The sequence below is a fragment of the Erithacus rubecula genome (genome assembly GCF_903797595.1).
Source record: "Erithacus rubecula genome assembly, chromosome: 20".
Lineage (NCBI taxonomy): Eukaryota > Metazoa > Chordata > Aves > Passeriformes > Muscicapidae > Erithacus > Erithacus rubecula.
The window spans coordinates 3435188-3448504 of record NC_136672.1 but is presented as its reverse complement, the minus strand read 5'-3'; the positions used below and the strand labels follow the sequence as shown (position 1 = coordinate 3448504).

At 48.4% G+C, this 13317-nt stretch overlaps 1 long non-coding RNA gene across 1 annotated transcript; it reads right to left on the bottom strand.

Moving 5' to 3' along the window:
* Window positions 1-842: 842 nt before the first annotated feature.
* Window positions 843-1527, bottom strand: LOC306810840. Its single transcript, XR_013776558.1, has 2 exons — window positions 1382-1527; window positions 843-1109 (listed from the first exon to the last, which is right to left on the bottom strand). It is a non-coding gene; the product is annotated as an uncharacterized lncRNA (long non-coding RNA).
* Window positions 1528-13317: the final 11790 nt, after the last annotated feature.

Sequence of the window (13317 nt, the reverse complement as noted above, 5' to 3'; positions counted from 1 at the left end):
GTACACAGAGCAGAGCAGAGACTCAGAGCACCTGGATGCAGGGAGCTGTTCCCAGAAGTGAGGTCCCCACTGGGCCAGTTTGCTTCAGCAGGCAGGTGATGCCTCCAGGAACTGAACACTGTACACACTGGGAGGAGAGAATTCCTGATGGGAAAGGGATCCTGCCTGCAGATCTCAGTGCCAGGGGTCTGGGTTGCTGTCAGTGCTGTCACAGACAGGCTCTGACTGCTCACCACAGCTCCTTCCCAGCCTTTCAGGTACCATCAGCCAGCCAGGCTCCAGGTGCAGGGGGAAGAGGAAAGCTGTGTTTGACAGCATTTGTATTTTCCTCTCTACACATAAAAATATGATTAAGGCTTTTAAATAAACCAGTTTGTTTTTATGGGATTGTTTCCCTGGTTAGAGCTAATGCTGAGAAAACCACGAGCTTTGCCAACACAATTCCCACTGGGAAGCACGAGGAAGAAGCTGGTGCTGGGTGAAATTAAAGCTGCAGAGTGTATAAGGAAGAGCATTAATTTTCTTGGAGATGCTGATTTTTTTTAGATTAGGGAAATGCTTTCACACTCTCATCAGTAAAAACCAAGCAGAAAAGAGAATAGAAAACTTTTACAAGAAAAATGATCACTTAGCCCCAAAAAGGATTTAAGGAATTTAAACCAGCAGTTTAGACATTTGAAATTACTTTCAATTCCAAAGAATGGAAAGCTGGAATGTTGAGGTCTCTCATGAGCTGGAAAATGAGACATTAGGGAGCCCTGGATGAGAAGGTTTGAAATTAAATATTTCTTTTCAACAGAAGCACAGCATTTTGCTAAATACTAACACCCTTAGGCTTGAGGTGAAGCAATAGGAAAAAAATATTTTGAAAGTTCTTGTCTCAATTAATATTTACCATGGAAAATATCAGCAGCAGCACATTTTTTAATTACAAAAGTCTCTTTTCTCTAACATTACTCATCTGTGGTTTTAAGAGGCTTTGGAGAAGGCTGGGATTTTGGAGGAGGTGTATGAATTACTGATTAACTCCATAGGAGAGCTCCAAGCTGTGAAATCCCAGGGCTGGAAAGCAGCATTTCAACAGGGCAATTGTGTCATCTTCACATCATCTGTAGGCAGGAATTACAGCAAGGAGACAAGTTGAGATGTGTGGACTGCTCTGCTGAAGGGATTTCAGGGTAAGCACAGCAAGGATTTCAGGCTGAGGGAGCATCGACAGCACAGGTAGCTCTGAGCTGGTAAGTCAATACCTGTGGGACAAGGGCTTGTCTTTTGAAGTCAAAGTCTCATTAGCTACATTTTTAGCTCATCATTTTTTGATTTTTTTTTATTTTTTTGGTAGCTCACTTTACTGGAAAGAGGAGATGGGAAAAAGAGATACCTGAGTACAGGCTGCTGCCAGACAGAAGCTGTATGACATGCTGACAGCCAAGTGTCCATATGTTTCCCTCATGGAGAGTGTGTTACTCCTCATCTATAAATAATGCAGGAGAACTGTCTGCAAAGCATTAGCCTGTGGTTATTCTGTTATTCAGTGCCCACAGAGCTGAGACCTGGATTCATTAACCTGAGCAATGGGAGAACGAGGTGTGAGATGTCAACACAAGCTGTCACTGCCATGGCATGGCCAAAGGAGATGTGACAGGAGGATTTGGGCAAATTATGCTTCCCACAGGTGGGAGCTTGGGCTGATAACACCAGAGTGGAGCCACACTGAGCTGTGGGGTGAAGGGACAGGCCAGCTCCTAATTTATGGTGCACAGCTGTTATTGCCAAGGTATCACATTGTCCAGGCTGTCTGTTTTTCCCTCCATGGGAAGCCTGCCCATCCCAGCAGCACAGCACTGTGTTCTGAGCAGCTCCAGGGCAGTGCTGGGATATTTCTGTTCACACAAACCACACAGAGCATCAAACCCAACCACTCCTCACCCCAAGGGACTGCTCCAAGGGGTCCTTTCCTTTCCATCTTCCCCTTCCTGCAGTTCCCTGTTGCATATAGGTAAAACCTTACAAAAGAAAGGCCTTGTAAGATCCTGGTTCAGGCCTGCTGCTTTGGCTAAGTACAGCTAACAGCTGGCCTAACAAATATCTGTGAGAATCAGTCTGTCACCCTTCTGATTCCTGAGAAAGGAATCTGTATCTGTGTATTCTGTACCCATGAGAGAAAAATGGAAACATTTTTAAAGAAAAAAAGTCTTTGGCAAAGCACCTACACTGGTAGCTACTAACCAATGAACTGAGAAGCAAAAAGTTAATATCAATTAGAACTAAACAGAATGCTTTTGGGAAATCATACAGATATAAATTGTGAAGAATAAAAATGGGCTATTCCTACATGAAAAAAAAGTGTCTGTCTCAGTCTCTGCTGTGGCAGTTCCCCTCTCATTTCTGTGCATAAACCTCCAGACTCCTCCCTCCATGGAATGGCTGTGATGCCACAGCACAGAGCCAGCCTGGGCACCAGAGCAGCATAATCAGATCAGCACAGCCTGCACCCAGTGAAGCTGCAGGGCTAATTGGCACCACACAGAGCTGCTGTGCCTGCCCTGCCTCGGGACAGGAGCCTGGCACAGCCAGACCCAGCTCAGAGCTCCCTGCTGCCCTGGAGCCACGCCAAGGGCTGAGGTGCATGCACAAGCACTTCTGTAAGAAACAGCACAGAATCTCCCTTCCTTCCACCCCCTGCAGGGACAGCCCAGGACAGACATCATTGGCCCAGCTGGTTCAGACAAGGAGCTTGTTAATGGACACTGGTGGGAAGCAGGGAAAGAGCAGCCCTGAAGCCTTGCCTTTCTCAGCCTGCTCAAGGACAAGAAATTATAACAATGATTAAACACCTGCAGGGTGTGTGAGAGCTGTGTGAGTGTCTGGTGATGTTTTGCAGAAAGCATGATTTCAAAGAGGTGTTGCTTCTTGGACCAATGAGCCTTTTCTATTCTGTTTTGCACACACTACCCTATATAAGTGTAGTGTTTCTTTAATTAAAACTCGCTCTTCTCTTTTGCTTCTCCATTGCAGGAGGAGCAATGCTGCATTATCCTTTTTGCTACTCACCTATAGCCAAAATGCAGCAGGGGTTCTTCTCCTGCCCTCAAGCTGGAAGCACAAGGTGGGTCTGTGTAACCCCAACACCAGGCTCCAGGGTCCCTGCAACTAAACCTTCTGTCCAACTTATCCTCAGCTGTGTGAGCAGAACATTTCAAGGTTTCACCAAGGTCTAGGTGGGCTTTACTGACCTTTAAAGACACCAATAAAGATTTGAGCAACTCAAGTAACCTTTAGGGAAGCCAGGAGACATTTGAGCAGCTCTCTGAACTGGAGCAACCCAAAGAAGAACCCATCAGATTTTCTCCCTCCCCTGTCATTCCTCACTGCATAACTTCATGGTTCCTCTTCACTTCCATTTTTTCCATGCTCTCTCACAAGCTGTTCAGTCCTATCACCCATCTACCAAGGCACCAGATTTTTGCTGCTGCCTGTGATGTCACAGACACGGGGACCATTAGATCAGCACAGGTTTGGGAATAGCAGTTCTTGGCATGGTTAAGTCTTAAAGTGATGCCTTAAGATTTGAGCTTTTATATATTTAAAATCCTGTACTACATTAGTGGATAACTTAAACTCCATATAAAGTGTTAATTACTGTCTTCACATTTTGGTCAGACCAAACAATCCAGCTGGGCCTGAAACTCAAGGACACCCCACAGCCTCAGGCCCCAAAAAGTATTAACAAAAGCGATTTGGGGAGAAGCAAACTGGGAAATATGACTCCATTACATGAAGCTGTAACTGGAGGATTAACCTCTGATATGTAAATGGACCACACCTCTATCTGTCTGAAAAACTCATTAATATTGTCCATTCTGGGTGTAGCCTCTGGTTGTTTTTTGTACTGCCCAAGGTGTATCTGTTGAAGGCCTTTAAAAATACCTAGTCTTAATCTCTTAATCTTGTTTAGCCTCTGTTCTTAGTAGCAACTCCAAGGCATCAAAAGCAATCCACAAAACCCCAGAAAGCTGCCCAAAGATGCACACAAAGGGTGGCCTGGGAGGCCCAGAGACCGTGTGTGCTGCAGAGTTACTGAGTAACCCCCACATGAGCACACCTGGGGTTTCTCACAGGGACACAGGGACACAGGCTGAAAAGGAGCAGTGACAGAGATGGAGAAGTCTGGCACAAGGCAAGGGCTGTGCAAGACAAGAGATAAACAGGTGAGGTAGGAATTTGGCACAGGGGAGAGGAAAGAGGGATAAAGATGAGAGAGTTTGAGAGATGCTGTCTGCCAGGTGCTGGCACACACCAGCAGAAACCACATCACAACTCATCAAGTGTCCTGACAAGAAGCTTTGTCAGGGAGTGCTGACCAGTGAGAACTGGGATATTTTTGCACAACTTGCTGCCAGTTTGGAGAGAGAAGGCAGGAGCTCTTGTCAGAATGGGGAAAAAACCCATTTCCTTACACTTCTCCCACTATATATTTTAAAGTCTTGGAAAATCATCCTGATGGAAAAGGTCTGTGTTGTTCAGCAGTGAGTTACAGCTCCAGGGAACATCCAGTGCAACCCCTGGGAAGGATTCCAAGGGTGAAGTTTACTTGTTCCTTTGTCAAACTGTTCACATAGGATGATCCTGTGGGGAAGGGACACAGGTCTGTGCATGTCTCCTGGAAGCAGAGCACAGCATCACCTCCAGTTTGGAGAAGATGAGTTTTCAACAAGCTTTTTCACCCACTCCACTCAGGAGGAGTCCCAGGAGCCTTCCCCATCCAGGCACCTTCCAGACCTGGAGGAAGCTGAGCCAGCAGAGACACAGCAGGTTTCTGTCAGAGCAAGGGCATGGTCAGCCTGACAGCTTTAAATCCCAAATCCAGGCACCCCTGACATAACCAGCACACCCTGCATTTTGATCTCCTTCATTACAATCTGAGCCAAGGCAGCAGGAGATGAAGGGCTAAACTTTCAGATGAGATGGATCAAAAGAAAAAAGCCATGGGGTCAACTTTATCTTACCATGGAAAGAAGAGAATGAAAAAATACTGATGAGCAGAAATGACAAATGCAGGAAATCTGAAGCAGAAAGATGACTCAGAAGGGAGAGGCTGTACACTTCAGCATTCAGAAAGCTGCACACAATCACCTAGAAACAGATAGAGACTGTGCAAGGAAAAAGAGGATTGCTTCTTTGTGCAAAACTGAACTTCCCTGCAGGGACACAAGGAAGAAAGGGTTCCCAGCACAGGGACCTGCTGAAGGAGCAGGCTGCAGCTGCAGACACCTGCAGACACCTGCAGACACCTGCAGACACCTGCCTCCACCCAGCTGCACGCTGCTGAGCAGGAGAGCTTGGCCACCCCAGTGGGACACTGGATTGTGCCCTTAGGTCAAACAGCTCCCCAAGCTCCCTCAGCTTAAACACACCAATTTGCATTAACATATCCTGTGGGGACTTATTTTCCAGACTCATGTGTGCAAAATAGACAGAAAATGCCTCTAGGGATGTGTAAAAACACAGAAACACTCAGATCCACGACAAGATTTATGATCAGAGGGAGCTATGAAGGCAGCCTGGAACAGTAAGAGATTGGCCACAACCAGCCCTTGCATGGAAGAATTTGTTCTCTACCACAGAAAGATGATTTTTATTATTATTTTTCTTCCTGTTCATTGTTTCTTTTCTTCTAAATCCCTCCAGAGAGCACCAGAGGTTATGTATTAAGGGCTGCAGATGTCAAAGAATGTTCTGTGGCGCATTTAACAGCTTCTTTATCACTTCTGAAAGGACCTGGGGTCAGCAGTCCAGACTTGATATCTTCAAATGTTTTTTTAAAAGCAACCTTTTCAGTGAAGTATTCTTAACTCAGTGTAAGCACTGCATGCCGTAAAACACAGATTTCTTTTTATACAGTGAGTTAAAAGCCAGAAAATCAATGAAATAAAATAAATACACCTGACTATGATCTCCCCTGCTGTATGAGCTTATTTCAAGGATACATTCACCCAAAAGCTATGAAGAAGCCCAGGGATGAAACAGCTTCAGCTTTAACTCTGGAGTGCTGCTTCTTGCTTCAAGTTCTGTGTAGTGAATAACTGGAAAGGGGTGAATGTGATGCCAGTTTTCCAGAGAAGGTTTCAGTGATGAGTAGAGGGACTATGGAGGAGTAAGGATGGTGAATTAGGAGAAACTGAAGTAAAGAGAAAAACAGGCACTTGAATAAGCAGAGTGGGGAAAGGCAGCTCTGGTTCTTGAAAGAGAAGCTCTGCCTCAGGAATAGACTGGAGCTCTCTGAAGGAGCCCATGAGGGTATAGAAATATAACCCCAGCAGTTTGTTTGGATTATCAGAAAGCAGTCAGCAAGGTCCTGCACAGCTAATATTGCACAAGACAAGAGCAGAGGTCGACAGACAAATATATATTTGGTTAAAAGTTAAGAAACAAAGCTGGGGGTAAATGGCCATTTTTCAGAGGAGACAATCACCTGTAGTGTCCAGTCATCCAAGTCCTTCCTAAGTGAGCAGGGGAAAATGGAGTGAAGGAGAAAATAATAAAGTTTGCTGGTGATACAGAGAGATTCTGGAAAGTAAACTCTAATTGGAACATTAAACTTGTTTGCTTCTTGATCCTGATACTGAGTCTCCCAGCCAGGGCTGCACTCACAGCAGGGCTCCAGCAGCAAATGCTCCTCTGTGCTCCCACAGACCATGACAACTCCTTGCATTGTGATTAATGAGCTTGCAAAGCTCATGACAAACCCCTGCAATGTAATCAATTGCCATGAAACAGCCACGGGGGTGCCCTGGACATGGCTGTGGGGCTGCCAAGGCACAGCCACGCCAGGAGCAGCTCGTGGGAAGGTCTGGCAGTGAAAGTTTGAAGGGAAAATGCTTCAAACTGCTGGGCAGAGGTGACACAGGTAGCAAAGGCAAAAATCTGCCCTTCCCTTCTGCCCCAGTGAAGCTCTGTCAGCTCCCACTGCTTTCCATGCACAGCAGACGGATTCCTGTTTGCTGTGCTCTGAGGAGGAGGCACAGCCAGATGTTGCACTGGCACAGAGTCCTGGACCATCACTTGGATAATGTCCCAAGGGAACAGGAACTCAGCCAAGGTCAGCACAGGTCACCCAGAGCCTCTTGTGGTCAGATAATTGCAGTCATTACCAAACTGAGTCATGCACTGCTAATGCAGGCTGGCAATAGGAGCTTCAAGCCACAAAAATCCTTGAATGTTTTGCTTGCACTTGACACTGGAGGTGTTTAAAGGCTCTCAACAACCACCCTCCTGTGCAGCAGGTGCCCAGCCTCTCTCATTTGTGCTGAACACAGCAAATTTGCAGAGAGGGAAGTGCTCCAAGGTGCCCTCCAGCCCCAGCCCCTAAGCCTGGCTGTTCCTCACCTTCAGTGCCCCAGCCTGGAAAATCAACTTACTTAAAAAACTCTCCTAAAGACAGTGCTGACTGTTCAACCCTGCTAAAAATAGCTCTGGCAACATGGAATAGCCAGGGTGTGGGCTAGCAAGGACCTGTGGAGATTTGGGTGCAGGGATGGGACAGGCTCCCCTCTGCCAGGGGCTCAGGAGGGGACCAGACAGCCTGAAGAGCTCTGAGCCAGGAGATGCCTGGGCAACCTTCAGAGGCAATATTCCCTCCCTGTTTACACATGGAGCAGCCTTCCCAGTGCAGTCAGGGTGGCTCTGAGCTCAGCCATGGTATGGAATCATGTGAAATGATGCACTTCATTTCAGCTGTGCTTCTTCATCTGCACAGCCCTGGGGTGCTGCAGCATGAGGCAGGATGCAGAACAGGAGGGTTGAACAGCAGAAAGCCTGTACAGCTGGAACAGACACTTTCAGAGACAGCAGCTCAATCATGGGGGCAAAAACTGCATCCACAGCCCCCTGGAGGGAATGGAGAGGTCTGGAGACACAGAAGAGAATTTCAAACTACGGCTGATTTCTGCACTGAGTGGTTTGGGGTTTTTTATCCTTTGGTGTGTTTTTTCATTAATACAGGTGTTTGTACATTTTGACCAGTCTGGAAAACGAGGGATGCTGTTTCTTTTGTCTCACCAATAAAACACCTTTGACACCCTTCTCAAACACAAAACTCAAAACCCAAAATCCCAAAACCCTCCCCATCTTCAGCCATATGAAGCACCCAAAGGCCATGGAACACTGCTTTAAATTTAAAGACATCCAGTTTGCAGCAGTGGTTTAAAAAAAATGTACCACCAGGGTATTTTGTGCTACAGCCTCATGTTACTTTCATGCAATGCCTTTGTGGTGATTTTTTTGTGGCTGCTGCCACAAGTTTTTATGTGCCATGGCTGGGAAATCAGCAGAGAGAATAAAATATTTGCAGTGAGTCCAACCTGGGCTGTGTCCACCTGCAGAATAAGGTGAGAGGAGCTTTGAACAATACCAAGTGCTTGAGGAATAAGAGGGAAAAGATCCCAGGATGCCAAGAGAGCACTGTGGGAACAGCTTAGCATGGATGAGAGCAGGAGGGGAGGCAGGGTGGCAGCAGCACAGCTGGGGCAGCTCAGGTGTTTCCCTTGGTGTGGATGCAAACTCAAAATAAACTGGATTGCAGAGCAGTCAGTACCAGGGGCAGAAGGGCATTGCCTGGGCTGAAAATGGGCAGGTTCATGGTCTGCACCCCCTTCTCACACCAGTGCTGGGTGAACCCTCAGCAGCCCCAAGCTCATCCCCAGCCCTCCATCTGCTACTCCCCATTGACTGGGGCAGCACCTGGAAACAAAAAAGCCTCCATCAAGTAAAGTGTTACTTAGGACCAAACCAAGGCAAAGAAAAGCATTTTGAGACTATCAAACACTCTTTCCAGCTGTGGAACCAGGCACCTGCTCAGTCTTCCCACTGCTTTTGACCAGGGAATTAATGCACTTATTCTACATTAGAGCAATTTCCAGAGGAATTTCCCTCTCACACAAAATGCCAGCAGCCAATTCCCTCTGAAGGAGGGTTTTCAAAATGCAGGACCAAACAATGGTGGGAAGGGACAGTGGGCAGGGGAGTGCTGCACCCTGAGAGAAGAGAAATGAAAGAGGAAACCACAAGAGAGTGTGGCACAGGTGGAGTGCCACATCCAGTGCTCACTTCAGCACCATCCCCCAGCCTGCTCCTACATCAAAAGGGCAACAGAGGAGCAAACACTGCACAGCCACCTCCCCTGTGCCCTACAGGGCCCTTTGCTGCTGCCCAGACCTTGTGCTGGTGGCACAGATGTCTCTGCAGAGAGGGACAGTCTGACACAGTCACACTGACTGGCACAGAGGAGGCATCTGCTCCCAGTTCTGCATCCCAGGAAGCAACCCAGGAGAGCAAAATGCTTTATTTAAAAGCTGGCACATACTTTCTAGTCTTTTAACTAGCACCTGTCAGTTTTGGCAGTGCTTTTAGCTCCAAGTCATTCTTTTTCAAGGCCCCTGCACAGAGCTGTTCCCACCTGCCTTGGCAGGGACACAGGAGATTCATGCACAAACCTCTGAGGAGAGAGACTCACTGCAGGCTTTTGAGGAGAGGAAAGAGTTTGTTTCACTGAAATCATCCAGCCAGTGGCTGATCCAGCCTGTCCTGCAGCCCTCCCTAAGCACAGAACTGTACCCAGTGCCACCAGCACCACTGGATGGCAGGAACACCTCCACCAACCCAACCCTGACAAGACAGGACTGAGGGAACCTGGGGACCTCATTCCTGTCTGTCAGTGTCTGCAGGAAGGGCTCACAGCAGGACCAGGCTGTGTTCTGCTGGGCCCAGCAATAGCACCAGAGGGCAGAAACCTCACTTGGACATGAGTCCAGCACCTCACTGTGCACTGGATTGCTCAGAGAGGCCATGGAGTCTCCCTCACTGGAGAAATTCCAAATCCTGGACACAGCCCTGTGCCCTGAGCTCTGGGATGGCCCTGCTGGAGCAGGGAGGTGGCACCAGATGAACCATGGTGGTCCCTTCCAGCCCGACCCCCCTGTGTGACTGTGATGGCCCCACACACCACTCACTGAGCCACAGGGACAGAGCCCTGGCCAGGGGAGCCCAGCTGGGCCAGCTGGGGCTGCCATGGCCCAGGGCACCCACCCTGTACAGCCCAGCCATGCTGGGATGGCTTTGGACGGGGCACAGCCCTGTCCCTGCTCAGTGACCCCAAACTGCCCCTGGCACCACGGGCTGGATGCTCCTGGTGCTCTGAAAGGCTCAAGGGAACACAGAGCGGAGCAGAGAGGGGCTGCAGCCACAGAGGGGCTGACTCAGTGTCTGGAGGACTGTCTCAGTTTGGTGACACTGCCACAAGGGGGAAAAAAGGACTTTATTGTCTCTACTGTCTCCTTGGGGGAGTGAAGACAGGCACTGGAAGTCAGCACCGAGCTACCACCACTGGAAATGGAAGTTAGCCATCAGAATAAGCAAGGACATAAATAATGTGGGAGTGCGATTTTTTTGTAGAAAAGCAGCTTTTTAAAGGAGCATTTGAATGAGCATCTGCTGCTCCAGAGAGGTGACCCACACCTGCACAGCCGTCACCATCCCCAGCTCCTCCCAGCTCTGCCCCAGTGTGTGCAGGATGGCAAATGCCACCACCGAGCCCACAGTGGCACCGACTCAGAGTGGTGACATTTGCTGCTCTTTATGCACTGCCAGACAACTCCTCACACTTCATCTCTTGTCTCCTGTGATGGGGTTTTGAGAGCTCCACTAGAAATCTTTGCTGCCTGGCTGAGGATGTCTGCTGCCCTCTGTGCTGAACAAACACCTGGGATCAGCAGCAGGAGCTTTAGCTGGAAATTATGGAGCCTTTTTCCTAGCAGTCTTCTGGCTCCAGAGCACTTTCTTAAATTTTCTAATACCCAGTTATGAGGAACCAGGCTGAGAAATGCAGAATAGTGTCCCAGGAGGGAGCAGGGCAGCTGTTCAGCTGAAAACAGAGGAGGAGAGGCTGAGGACATGGAGCCAAACTGCAAAGGTACGGTATGGTCAGCACCAGGCAGAGCAGAGCACAGAGGTGCTGCACAGGGATTTGGGATGGAAAATAATGGCAAAGAGGCTTTTGTCTCTATTCTAGCAACACCTTCGTGTCACTGTAAGGCTGGGGAGCAGAAAGAGAATACAGCAAGACCACTCCTCTTCCAAGCAGCAAGAAGGAGTGATTTATTGAAAAGCCATGGCATTTATATAAGGGAGATCATGAGAAACAAAGTAGAAAAGACTCATTGGTCCAAGAAGGCAACACCTCTTTGAAAACATGCTTTGTGCAAAATATCATGAGACACCAGGTGTCTATCTGTGGTTTTTTTCTATCTTTCCTTGTTTTGTCTCTGAGAAGGATTTCCAGTCTGGGAAAGATCCTGGCTGAAGCTAAGAAAAGTCAACAATCTGGGAAAAAACCTAATTAGGTTCCCCACGAGCCTTCAGCAGTGTCCACAGCTTCTGGCCCATGGAAGGTGTGTCTCAGTGTGTCTGTACTCCCCACGGCTTTCCTGATGATGATTTGATGGATTTCCAGGAGAATACTGCTGCCATTTCTGTTGTTGATCTCAAATGCTATGCAATAAAGAGAATTCAGTGACATTTGTCTGTGACCCTTACTCCAGCACTCAAAAACTGTTGACAAAGAGAAGATCAGATTTTAACTGGAAGAGAAGAAAATGTGACATATTACCCTGCCAAATCCTGTCTCTGAAGAGGTTTCCCAAACAGACATTGTGAGAGGGAAGCTTTTCTCAGCATATGGAGGGAAACAATGACCTCTGCTGCCTCCCACAGCTTGCCAGCTCTCCCCCTGATTGTTACACTCACTGCAGCTCTTCCAGGAACTAGAGAGAAGATGAAGAGGTCAAGAAGAAACTCAAATAGCACATCTCAGACCTCACAAATAAAAGTGTGAATGGGGCTGTGTACACTGAGAGGGCAACAGTCTCCACAAAATCGTGGAGTACCTGGCAGGGTGTCTTGATTTAAAGTTTAATGAGGCAGCTCTGCCATGTTGGCCACACTGTAGGATGCAAAAGACTGCAAGAAAGCCACCAGTGTATGTGAATTAGCAGCACCCAGCTATAAGTACTGCCCAAAGAGCTTTAGCCCTGCTGAAATCTCTCCTAAAACCACCTGAAGCTAAGCTAGGCTTAGTAGGACCCACTGTGCCACGTGGCTGGGGACTTGTTTGACTGTGACAAATCCATAAGCAGTTGTATTAATCACTGCTGGGAGATACAAAACCACTCAGTGCTATCATGGTTCTCTATACCTCTATAAAACTCTTTATAAGGCTCATTAGCAAAGCCTTTAGCATCCTTGTCTTTGGCCTGTGCAGTTTCCTGTACCCCAAAGAACAACCCTACAGCAGTGGAGAAGAAGGGAGGGAAACTTCTCCTGGATGCTTGGTCTTTTTCTGACATCTCAGATCCAGGACTTGAGCAGTCATGTGAGAATTTTTAGTGGTGGACGACCTGAGAGATTGGTCAGGAGGGAAAGAAAGAGCAGAATAAAGGAGTTCTAAAGTTAGCACAGAAATGTAATCTGTTTGGAGAAAAGTTTCTGAAACCACCAACTCCTGGAGTCCCTGCCAGCCCTGGGAGTGCTCCTGGCCCCAAGGCCAGCACCAGGAGATCTGCAGAGACTCAGACCCATCTGCAAATGTAGAGGCTGCCCAAACAGGGGCCAAGTGAGCCCACTCATGCACGTCACACAGGAAAACAAATGCCATCCTGCCTGCTGTGCAGAGCTCAGGGCTGGAGGCAGACCAGCTGGGGAGATGGAATAACATCCACTCCTAATATGGTTTGTGTGTGCAGAGTGTTTGGCCTGAGCACAGCCTGGTGTCCCCTGGGTGGAATGGGACAATCAGGGCAGAGGGGACAATGACAGCTCCCTGAGCTGTCCCTGTGCCTGCTCTCCCTGTGCAGGGCCTTGGGGAGCACTGAGACAGCTCAGCCTTGCTGCTCCTGTCCCACCATCCCTCAGAAAGTGCCCCTGCTCACCCCAATTCACCCATCCCTGCTGGGCATGGCATGAGCCCCATCACACCCCAATGGGAATGCAGGGTCCCCAGCCTCAGGGGGAGCCCCACCTGCATGGTGGGCACCAGCCCCTGACCACACCAGCCTGGGGGTGCAGTTTGGCCCCCTGTGCCCCACCACAGTCCCATACAGACCCCAAAGCACCTCCCAGCACCCTACAGCAAGATTTGGTTCTCCTAGGAGTCCAAAAACTGTAATTTGTGTAAGAGCAGAGGTGATCTGTAGGATTCTTCAGAGCATCCCTGTAACACCAAGGTGGGAATATCTGGGTTGCTTCCCCTGCCCTGCAGAGTGA